Source organism: Diceros bicornis, chromosome X (assembly GCF_020826845.1).
Source record: "Diceros bicornis minor isolate mBicDic1 chromosome X, mDicBic1.mat.cur, whole genome shotgun sequence".
NCBI classification, from domain to species: domain Eukaryota; kingdom Metazoa; phylum Chordata; class Mammalia; order Perissodactyla; family Rhinocerotidae; genus Diceros; species Diceros bicornis.
Window position 1 is genome coordinate 36,026,473 of NC_080781.1, and position 12,540 is coordinate 36,039,012.

Below are 12,540 nucleotides of genomic sequence, written 5' to 3' on the forward strand. Positions count from 1 at the left end.
CAATCATCTGTCATGACACATAAATATTTTTACATATATTTTCCATCATATGAGGTATGCATGACTATTTTGCAAATATTATGAAATTTCTTGTTTTAAAATTCTAACTGTATATTTTTATTTTTACTGCTAAAAAAGACCACACACACACACACACACACACACACACACACACACACACACTCCTCCCAGGGATATGGAGAGCATCTGGCTCTGGTCACACTGTGTCATCATAATGCCACTATGACAGAGGTTAGCCCATTACATGGAAAGATCAATAACAACCAGTCAAGAACCAATGACTCAGTGATGATTACAACTCTTAATTTAAAATTTTCTCTATGAGTCAGACATTGCTTTTGCTCGTTCTTGCAAGCACTCTGATGTTAAGGAATTATGGTTGCTTTTTTTAAAGCATGATAATAGTAGTGCAGCTACTTTTTGAGGGGGCTCCTTACCTTTTAGAGATACATATTTACCAATGAAGTGAAGTGATGTCTGGGATTTGCTTCAAAATAATCGAGAGGGAGAAGTGGGTCAGGGTATAGATGAAACAAGATTGGCCATGAGTTGACAGTTGTTGAAGTTGGGTGATGGGTAAGTCTTTTAAAAAATATTCTCTTAGGATAAATTCCCAGGACTGGGGTTATGGGGTGGAGGCTGGGCACATTTCTGAGTTTTACACTGTGTTATGGTATTGATTCCTCTCCACACTGCTAATGGTGAATAATGGCTGTGTGTGCTCAGACTCCATGGTTTGTGGTTCCGAAGCACATTTGTCTTCTCCCGATGTAAACTGTTTGAAAAAGAGACAAAAGGCATGCTCTTTCCAGCCCCCTGCGTGGGCGGAAGGGGCACTACAGGAGAAGGCTGATGGTAGTAAAAGAAGGACTTTGCAGCTCATGCTTGGTGCCAGCCCTGGTCCCCCTGACTCCCTGCATTGCCCCCACCCCATCATCAACACCCCCAAAACACTAACTCCAGTTGACTCCATTGCCCAAGCATTCCTCAGATCCACCCACTTCTCCCTAACCCTCCTGCCACTTCCCTGGTTGGGGCCATCCATATATGCCCCTCACCTGAATTGCTGCAGCAGTTTCAGAACTGGTCTGCCTGGCCTGACTTTTCTCACCCTCAAATCCGTTCTCCACTCAGAAGTCAGAATGATCTTTCTAAAGGGCAAATTTGTCGTGTTATTCTCCTGTTTAGATAAACTCTGCAGTGCCAGTTAAAAAAAAATACAGAATAGCACATACCACATGGTCATATAATTTAATAAATAGTTATAACACAAATACATGTCTAACCATCTCTCGGGTCAAGAACTGCTTTGCCAGCATCCCGGAGGCCCATCAGACAGTCTGTCCTAATCTCAGCCTCTCTTCCTAGAGGTAATCACTATCCCTTCCTTGCTTTACAGTTTTATCACCCAGATATGCCACCTTAAATGTTAGTTTTGCCTGTTTTTTGAGCTTTCATTGCTGTCTAATGTTCCATTTCGTGAATACCACAATGCATTTAATCCATTCTCTCATTGCTAGACATTTGGGTCATTTTCTAGTATTTCGCTATTGAGAACAATTGCAAAGCAAGATTTGGGGTTACAGAATTTTTGAAAAAACACAAAAGTAGAGAAGAAATGGTATAATGAACCCCCATGGAGCTGCACGCAGCTTCAACAATTATCATCATCACAATGCAAATGTTTTAACGGGACATCAGAATCTCTGGGGACGCCTTTGCTAAACATCTAGGTTCCAGCTCAATCCCTGGAGAGTGATTTACAGGCCTGGCACGCGGGAGGGGAGTGTGTAGTTTAAAAACACTCCCCACATGACTCTGGAGCACATCGCTGGGTAGGAATCTCTGCTTCAATGGCTCCCCGTTGCCCTCAGAAAAGCCCAGATTCCCAGTGTGGTGGCAGGGCGTGGCTCCTGCTTTATCTTTCTTATCTCTCTCTCTCTCTTTTTTTGGGGGTGCGGGGGGCCATTCTCTCCCTCACACTCTGACTCCAGCCACACTGAGCCACCTTCATTTTTCTGATCCTTCTGGGTCTTTTTCTCACTTCCCGGCCTTTGCATATGCTCTTGTCTTTGTCAAAACCATTCTTCTCCTTCCCCTTCCTCTGGCTAGTTTCCATCCTCCAAATCTCTTTAGTGATTGGATCTGTCAGGGGCCTGGGAGAAAACAGAAGCACACTTGGCAAGATCTTTTTTCAATTTTTATTAAAAAAAATTTACAGGGGCCAGCCTGGTGGTGCAGCAGTTAAGTGCACGCACTCCACTTCAGCAGCCCGGGGTTCGCAAGTTCGGATCCCGGGCATGCACCGACGCACCACTTGTCAAGCCATGCTGTGGCGGCATCCCATATAAAGTGGAGGAAGATGGGCACGGATGTTAGCCCAGGGCCAGTCTTCCTCAGCAAAAAGAGGAAGATTGGCATTGGATGTTAGCTCAGGGCCGGTCTTCCTCACGAAAAAAAAAAAAATTTACATACAGTAAAACTAAATTTTTTGGGGTGTACAGTTCTGAGTTTTAACACACATATAGATTTGTGTAACCACCACCACAGCCAGGATACAGAACATTTCCATTCCCTAAACATGCACGCTCAAGAGGTATTACTTTATAAGTCACACCCTCCCCTCACCCTGAACACCTGCAACCCCTGATCTGCTCTCTATCACTATAGTTTTGCCTTTTCCAGAATGTCATATAAATGGAACCATATAGTATGTAACCTCTCGAGATTGGCTTCTTATCACTCAGTATGCCTTAGAGAGTTGATGCTGTTGTTTCATGCATTAGTAGATCATTCCTTTTATTGATGAGTAAATATCTCATTGTATGGATGTACCACAGTTAGTTTCTCCATTCACATGTTGAAGGATATTTGGGGGGTTTCTAGTTTTTGGTGATTATGAATAATGCTGCTGTAAACATTTGTGTACAAGTTTTTCTGTGAAAATAAGTTTTATGTCTCCAAGGGTAAATATCTACGAGTAGGATTGCTGGGTCATATGGTAAGTATATGTTTAACTTTATAAGAGACTGCCAAACTGTTTTCCAGAGTGGCCCTGCCATTGTGAACTCCCATCAGCAATATCTGAGTTCCAGTTATTCCACGTCCTCACCAGCACTTGGTGTTGTCAGCATGTTTTTTCTTTTAGCCATCCTAATATTATATTTGTATTTCATTGTGATTTTGTTCTTTTTTTCCCTAATTGTTAATGATGTTGAGCATCTATTCATGTGCTTATTTGCCATCTATTTATTTTCTTTGGTGGAGTATCTGTTCAAACCTTTTGCCCATTTGAAAAACTAGCTTGTCTGTTTTCTTTTTTTTATTGTGGTAACATTGGTTTATAACATTATATAAATTTCAGGTGTACATCATTGTATTTCAATTTCTGTGTAAATTACATCATGTTCACCACCCAAAGACTAATCCATCACCACACATATGTGCCTAATCATCCTTTTTGCCCTCCTCCCTTCCCCTCTGGTAACCACCAATCCAATCTCTGTCTCTATGTGATTGTTTGTTGTTGTTTTTATCTTCTACTTATGAGTGAGATCATACGGTATTTGACTTTCTCCCTCTGACTTATTTCACTTAGCATAATACCCTCAAGGTCCATCCATGTTGTCACAAATGGCTGGATTTCATCGTTTCTTATGACTGAGTAGTATTCCATTGTGTATATATACCACATCTTCTTTATCCATTCCTCCCTTGATGGGCATCTAGGTTGCTTCCACGTCTTGGCTATTGTGAGTAATGCTGCAGTGAACATAGGGGTGCATGTACCTTTACGCATTCATGTTTTCATGTTCTTTGGATAAATACCCAGCAGTGGAATAGCTGGATTGTATGGTAGTTCTATTCTTAGTTTTTTGAGGAGTCTCCATACTGTTTTCCATAGTGGCTGCACTAGTTTGCACTCCCACCAGCAGTCTGTGCGAGTTCCCTTCTCTCTATTTCCTCTCCAACACTTGCTGTTTCCTGTCTTGTTAGTTATAGCCATTCTGACAAACATGAGGTGATATGTCATTGTAATTTTGATTTGCATTTTCCTGATCATTAGTGATGTTGAACATCTTTTCATGTGCCTTTTGGCTATCTGTATATCTTCTTTGGAGAAATGTCTGTTCAGATCTTTTGTCCATTTTTTAACTGAGTTGTTAGTTTTTTTGTTGTTGAGATGTGTGAGTTCTTTATAAATTTTGAATATTAACCCCTTAACAGATATATGGTTTGCAAATATCTTCTCCCAATTGTTAGATTGTCTTTTCGTTTTGTTGATGGTTTCCTTTGCTCTGCAGAAGCTTTTTAGCTTGATGTAGTCCCATTTGTTTATTTTTTCTGTTGTTTCCCTTGCCCAGTCAGACATGGTACTTGAAAATGTGTTGCTAAGACTGATGTTGAAGAGTGTACTGCCTATGTTTTCTTCTAGAAGTTTCATGGTTTCAGGTCTTACAGTAAAGTCTTTAATCCATTTTGAGTTGATGTTTGTGTATGGTGTAAGATAATGGTCTACTTTCATTCTTTTGCATGTAGCTGTCAGTTTTCCCAGCACCATTTATTGAAGAGACTTTCCTTTCTCCATTGTATATTCTCAGCTCCCTTGTCAAAAATTAGCTGTCCATAGATGTGTGGGTTTATTTTTGGGCTCTCGATTCTGTTCCATTGATCTGTGTGTCTGGTTTTGTGCCAGTACCACCCTGTTTTGGTTACTATAGCTTTGTAGTATATTTTGAAATCAGGGAGTGTGATACCTCCACCTTTGTTCTTTTTTCTCATGATTCCTTTGGCTATTCGGGGTATTTTGTTATGTTTGTTTTCTTATTATTGAGTATTAGGGGTTCTTTATATATTCTGGACAGAAGTCCTTTGCTGGATATGTAATTTACAAATATTTTCTCTCAGTCTGTAGCTTATTTTTCAATTTCTTAACAGTGTCTTTTTAAAAATTTAATAGTACATTTTTTTATTGGGGTAAAATACACATAACGTAAAATTTACTATCTTAACCATTTTTTTTTTTTTGGTGAGGAATATCAGCCCTGAGCTAACATCCGATGCCAATCCTCCTCTTTTTGCCGAGGAAGATTGGCCCTGGGCTAACATCCGTGCCCATCTTCCTCTACTTTATATGGGATGCCACCACAGCATGGCCTGACAAATAGTGCATCGGTGCACGCCCGGGATCCGACCCTGTGAACCCTCGGGCTGCCAAAGCAGAGTGTGCGCACTTAACCACCATGTCACTGGGCCGGCCCTCTTAACCATTTTTAAGTGAACAGTTCAGTGGTATTAAGTACATTCAGGTTATCCGACCATCACCACTATCCATCTCCAGAACTCTTCATCTTGCAAAATTGAAACTCTTTACCCATTAAACAGTAATTCACCCCACCCCCCTACCCCTATTCCCCGGCAACCACCATTCTACTTTCTGTCTCTGTGAATTTGACTACTCTAGGGACCTCATATAAGTGGAATCATACAGTATTTGCCTTTTTGTGACTGGCTTATTTAGCCAACACTACTCTCTTTTGGTTACTATTTTCATGGAATATCATTTTTTTTCATCTTTTAATTTTAAACTGTCTTTTAGGGGTCAGCCCCGTGGCTTAGCGGTTAAGTGTGCATGCTCCGCTACTGGCGGCCCGGGTTCGGATCCCAGGCGTGCACCAACTCACCACTTCTCCGGCCATGCCCAGGCGGCATCCCACATACAGAAACTAGAAGGATGTGCATCTATGACATACAACTATCTACTGGGGCTTTGGGGGAAAAAAAAGGAGGAGGATTGGCAATAGATGTTAGCTCAGAGCCGGTCTTCCTCAGCAAAAAGAGGAGGATTAGCATGGATGTTAGCTCAGGGCTGATCTTCCTCACACAAAAAAATAAATAAATAAACTGTCTTTTGTAGACAGTATATAGTTGGATGATTTTTTTTTTTAATCCATTCTGCAAATCTCTGACTTTTGATGGAGAGTTTAACCCATTTACATTTAAAATAATTATTAAATGGGCCGGCCCCATGGCTTAGCGGTTAAGCACACACGCTCCACTGCTGGCAGCCTGGATTTGGATCCCGGGCTCGCACTGATGCACCACTTCTCCAGCCATTTTGAGGCTGCGTCCCACGTACAGCAACTAGAAGGATGTGCAACTATGACATACAACTATCTACTGGGGCTTTGAGGGAAAAAATAAAAAAATAAAAAATAAAAAAAATAAAATAATTATTAAGGAGGGACTTGTGTCATTTTGCTTTGTTTTGTATATGCCTTGACAGCTTTTTTTGTCCCTCATTTCCTGCATTAGTGTCTTCTTTTGTGTTTAGTTGATTTTCTATAGTAAAACATTCTAATTCCCTTTTCATTTATTTTTGTGTATATTCTATAGCTATTTTCCTTATGTTTACCACGGGGATTAAATTTAACATCCTAATATCATAACACTCCAATTTGAATTTATACTAGCTTAACTTCAATAGCATACAAAAACTCTGCTCCTATATAGCTCCATCCCCACCCTTTTTCAGCTATTGATGTTACAAAATTACATCTTTATACATTGTGTATCCAAAAACATAAATAATGTTTTATGCATTAATCTCTTAAATTATGTAGAAAACTAAATGTAGAGCTACAAACCAAAGTTAAAATAATACTAGCTTTTATAATTGCCCGTGTATCGACCTTTAGTGAGATCTTTATTTCTTCCTAGTGCTTCAAGTTACTGTCTGGTGTCCTTTCATTTCAACCTGCAGGACTCCTTTTAGCATTTCTTACAGGGTAGGTCTAGTAGTAATAAACTCTCTTAGCTTTTGTTTATCTGGGAATGTCTTAATTTCTCTCTCACTTTTGAAGGACAGTTTTGCTGGATATAGGATTCTTGGTTGACAGGTTTTTTTCTTTTAGCCTTCTGAATATATCAGCCTTCTGGCCTTCATAGTTTCTAATGAGAAATCTGCTGATAATTTTATTAAGGATCCCTTCCTTGTGACAAATCACTTCTCTCTTGCTGCATACAAGATTCTCTCTTTGTCTTTGTCTTTTTACACTTTGATTATGTGTCTCAGTGTGGATCTCTTTGAGTTCACCATACTTGGAGTTTTTTGAGCTTCTTGGATGTTTATAGTCATGTCTTTCATCAAATTTGGGAAGTTTTCAGCCATTATTTTTTCATATATTCTCTCTGCCCCTTTCTCTCTCTCTTCTCCTTCTGGGACTCCCACAATGCATATGTTGGTCTGCTGATGGTGTCCCACAGGTCCCTTAGGCTCTGTTCAATTTTCTTCAATCTTTTTTCTTTCTGTTTCTCAGACTTGATAATTTCCATTGTTCTATCTTCAAGTTTGCTGATTCTTTCCTCTGCCTGCTCAAATCTGCCTTTGAAGCCTAGTGAATTTTTCACTTCAGCTATTATACTTTTCAGCACCAGATTTTCTTTTTAGGTTTTCCCTTTATTGATATTTCCATTTTGCTCATACATTGTTTTCTTGCCTTTCTCCACATCTTCCTCTGAGCATCTTTAAGAGAGTTGTTTTAAAGTCTTTGTCTAGCAAGTCTGTGTGCCATCTGGTCTTTCTCAGGAATGGTTTCTGTTGGTTTATTTTTTTCCTTTGAATGGGCTGTATATTCCTGTTTCTTTGTATGCCTTGTGATTCTTTTTTTTATTGAAAACTAGACATTTACATCTAATAATGTAGTAACTCTGGAGATTAGATTCTCCCCTTTCCCCAGGTTTGCTGATTTTTGTTTTTGTTTTTGTTTTTCCTTCTTCTCTCCCACCCTGTGTTTTTGTTTTTTGATTGTTGTAGGCTGTGTCTGCACCAGGGACAGCCTGAGGTGTAAACTTATGTTCTTCTCAGGGCTTTTTAAAATCTTTCCCTGAGTGTGTGCAGTGACTTTCTAAATTCCCCTGTATATATAGTTGTTTTTGAATGTCTTATACTTTAAATATCTGGTTCCCAAAAGGGGAAAAAGAGAAAAATAGAGGAGGGGATTTAACAAAAGTGCTGATGGGGCCAGCCCGGTGGCATAGTGGTTAAGTTCTCACGCTCTGCTTCAGCATCCCAGGGGTTTGCAAGTTCGGGTCCCCGGTGCGGACCTATACACCACTCATCAAGCCATGCTGTGGCAGTGTCCCATATACAAAATAGAGGAAGATGGGAACAGATGTTAGCTCAGGGACAATCTTCCTCAATAAAAAATAAATAAATAAATAATAATAAAATAAAAAATTAAAAAGTGCTGGCCCTTTAAATCACCTAGACGTTGCTTCAGCCTGAGGGGGAGGGGCTTGCAACGGTGGGGAGAGGGGTGCAATAATGGCTGCACTCTTACCTTTCTGCACCTCCAAGATCAGAAGCAGCAATCAGTGATCAGAACACAGATCCCCAGTTTTTGTAGGACAGGATCCTTATGCCCACTCTGGCTCCTGCAAGCTGCTCCAGGAACACGTGCACAGTTACCTGCCATGGATCTGAGAGATAGGTATCTGATACCATGCTATCAGCTGAAATTGATCAAAATTAACCACAATTTACCCTCCAAGCCTTCCCTTGGAAGTTGCAAGCCTTGGAATAGACTCCAGATTTCCAAAATAGTTACATCAGACAGATTATGTCTGTGCAATTGTTGTCTGGCAGGGGGAGATGGATTCCTGGTACTTCCTACTCCACCCTCTTCCCAGAATCCTCTCCAACAGTGTCTTTTGAAGACCAAAATATTTTTAATTTTGGTGAAGACCGATTTACTGATTTTATTTTTTATGGATCAACTTTTGGTCTCATGTCGAACAACTCTTCATCTAACCCTATCTAGGCTATGAAAATTTTCTCTTATATTTTCTTCTAAAAGTTTTATGGTTTTACATTTTACATTTAGGCCTGTGATGCATTTTGTTTTCTTTGTGGGATGGTTTTTAACTACAAATTCAATTTCTTTCTTAGATATAGGACCATTCCATTTTTCTATTTTCTCTTGGGTAGTTTGTGGCTTTCCAGGAATGCTAAGTCATGAAATTTACCTACATAATGTTGTTTGTAGCACATCTTTATTATCCTTTTAATGTCTATTGTGGCTGTTATGATAACTACTCTTTTATTCCTGATGTTGATAATTTGTGTCTTCTTTCTTTGTTTCTTCACCAGTCTGGCTAAAGGTTTATCAATTTTATTGATCTTTTCAAAGAACTAGCTTTGGTTTCATTGATTTTCTCTCTTGGCTTTCTGTGTTACATGTTGCTGATTTCTGCCCTTATCTTTATTGTTTCCTTCCTTCTGCTTGCTTTGGGCTTATTCTACTCTTCTTTTTCTAGTTTCGTAATATGGAAGCGATGTAATTAATTTGAGACCTCACTTCTTTTCTAATATAAAAATTTAATGCTATAAATTTCCCTCTAAGCACTGTGCTTTATCTGCATCCCATAAATTTTGGTATGTTATATTTTCATTTTCATTCAGTTTAAAATATTTTCTAATATCTCTTTAGTCTTTCTCTTTGACCTATGAATTATTTAAACATGTGCTGTTTAATTTCTAAGTAAGTATTTGGGAATTTCCTAGATATCTGTTGTTGATTTCTAGTTTAATTTCATTGTGGACAAAGAACGCATTTTGTATGATTTCAACTCTTCTAAATTTGTTAAGGTTTGTTTAATGACACAGGCTATGGTCTATTTTGGTGAATGTTCCATGTGCACTTGAAAACAATATATATTGTGCTATTATTGGATGGATTGTGGTACAAATGTCAATTAGATCCAGTTGATTGATGGTGTTACTCAGTTCTTCCATATCCTTGCTGGTTTTCCCTCTACTTGTTCTATCAGTTACTAAGAGAGGAGTGTTCAAGTCTCCAACCATAATTGTGGATTCATTAATTTCTCTTTTCAGTTCTATCAGATTTTGCTTCACATATTTTGGATTTGTACACTTATACATATTTAGGATTGCTATCTCCTTGGTAAATTGGTCCTCTTATCATTTTGTAATGTCCCTCTTTATCCCTGGTAATCTTTCTTGCTCTTTTTTTTTTCTTTGTTTGATAATAATATAGCTATTTCAGCTTTCTTTTGATTAATGGTTGCATGGTATATCTTTTTCCATCCTTTTACTTTTAACTTGCTTATATTATATATAAAGTAGATTTCTTTTAGATAAGGTATACTTGGTTCTCATTTTTTTAAAATCTAACTTGACAATCTGTTTTTAATCAGCGTGTTGAAACCATTTGCATTTAATGTGATTATGATACATTTGGATCTAGAATTACCATGTTACTATTTGTTTTCTGTTTGAACCCTATATCTTTTTGTTCCACTGTTTCTCCTTTTCTGCCTTCTTTTGGATTATTTGAATATTTTTAAACATTCTACTTTAATTTATTTGTTGGGTTTTTTACTATATTTCAATGTATAGTTTTTTAATGGTTGCTCTAGAGATTGTAATACATATACATAAATTTCCACAGTCTACTTAGAACCAATATTTTATCATTTCAAAAGGAATGTAGAAAACTTACCACCATATAAGACCCTTTATCCTCTTCCTTATGTTGTAGTTATCATATATATTACATCTATATACATTAAAAACTCTCTCAGGCAGCGTTATAATTTTTGTATTCAACTGTCATATGTATTTTAAAGAACGTAAGAGGAGAAAAATACTCTATTCTATTTACTCAGATATTTACCATTTCTATTTCTTTTCCTTCATTCTTTTTTTAAATTTTTTGTGAGGAAGATCAGCCCTGCACTAACATCCATGCCAATCCTCCTCTTTTTGCTGAGGAAGACTGGCCCTGGGCTAACATCTGTGCCTATCTTCCTCCACTTTTTTTTTTTTTTTGTGAAGAAGATCAGCCCTGTGCTAACATCTGCCAATCCTTCTCTTTTTTTTTTTTTTTGCCAAGGAAAACTGGCCCTGGGCTAACATCCGTGCCCATCTTCCTCCACTTTATATGGGACGCCACCACAGCATGGCTTACCAAGCAGTGCATTGATGTGTGCCCAGGATCTGAACCTGGGCCGCCCGCAGTGGAGCACGTGCACTTCACCGCTACGCCATGGGGCTGGCCCCCTTTTCCTTTATTCCTAAAGTTCCACATTTCCCTCTGGTATCATTTCTCTTCTGTCTGAAGAACTTTTTAGAGCAAGTCTGCCAGTGGCCTATTCTCTTAGGTTTCCTTCATCTGAGAATGTCTTTATTTTGCCTACCTTCCTGAAGGATATTTTCACTGGATATAGAATTCTGCATTGACAGTTTTTCTCTTTCAGCACTTAATAAATGTTATTTTTAAACCTTCTAGCGTTATGGTTTCTGATGAGAAATCTTCAGTCATTTGAATCATTATTTCTCTGTATGCAATGCAGTGTTTTTCTCTCTTTAAGTGGCTTTTTTTCTTTGTCTTTGCTTTTCAGAAGTTTGATTATGATGTGTCTAGGGTGGATTTCTTTGAGTTTATAATGTTTTGGTTTCAACAAGCTTTTTGAAACTTAACACTCATGTCTTTCTTCAAGTTTTCAGATATTATTTTTTCAAATATTTTTTTCTGCACCATTCTCCTTCTCCTCTCCTCCTAAGACTCCAAAGACATGAATATTAGACTTTTGGTCTAACCCCTGAGATCTGTTCACTTAAAAAAAATCTTTTCCTGTCTGTGGGATCTGTTGTTCAGATCAGATAATTTCTTGATCTATGTTCAAGTTCACTGACTGTTTCCTGTGTCATCTTCATTTTTATTGAGCTCATCCAGCAAATTTTTATATCTTATTTCAGTTATTCTAATTTATTTTTTTTAAATCTACCATTTATTGTATTTTTACCTTTTTTTTTTTGGTGAGGAAGATTGGCCCTGAGCTAACATCTGTACCCATCTTCCTCTATTTTATATGTGGGATGCTGCCATAGCATGGCTTGATGAGCTGTATGTAGGTCCACACCCATGATCTGAAACTGCAAACCCCAGACTGCCACAGCAGAGTGCATGAACTTAACCACTATGCCACCGGGCCAGCCTCTAGTTATTCTTTTTTTTTTTTTTTAAAGATTTTATTTATTTATTTTTCCCCCAAAGCCCCAGTAGATAGTTGTCTGTCATAGCTGCACATCCTTCTAGTTGCTGTATGTGGGACGCGGCCTCAGCATGGCCGGAGGAGCGGTGCGTGGGTTCACACCCGGGATCCGAACCCGGGCCGCCAGCAGCCGAGCGCACGCACTTAACCGTTAAGCCATGGGGCCGGCCCGTCTCTAGTTATTCTAATTTTTAATTCTAAAATTGCTTCCACTTGGTTTATTTTTATAGCTTCCATTTCTCTACTAACACTTTCTATCATTCCAAGAGCGCCCATACTCCTTGGAGCATGGTTATAATACCTGCTTTAAAGTATTTTCTGATATTTCCAACATCTGGGTCATCTCAGGGTTGGCATCTGTTGATTGTCTTTTCCCTTGTGAGTTATTGAGATTTTCCTGGTTCTTCATATGCCAAGAAATTTTGAATTATATCCTGGACA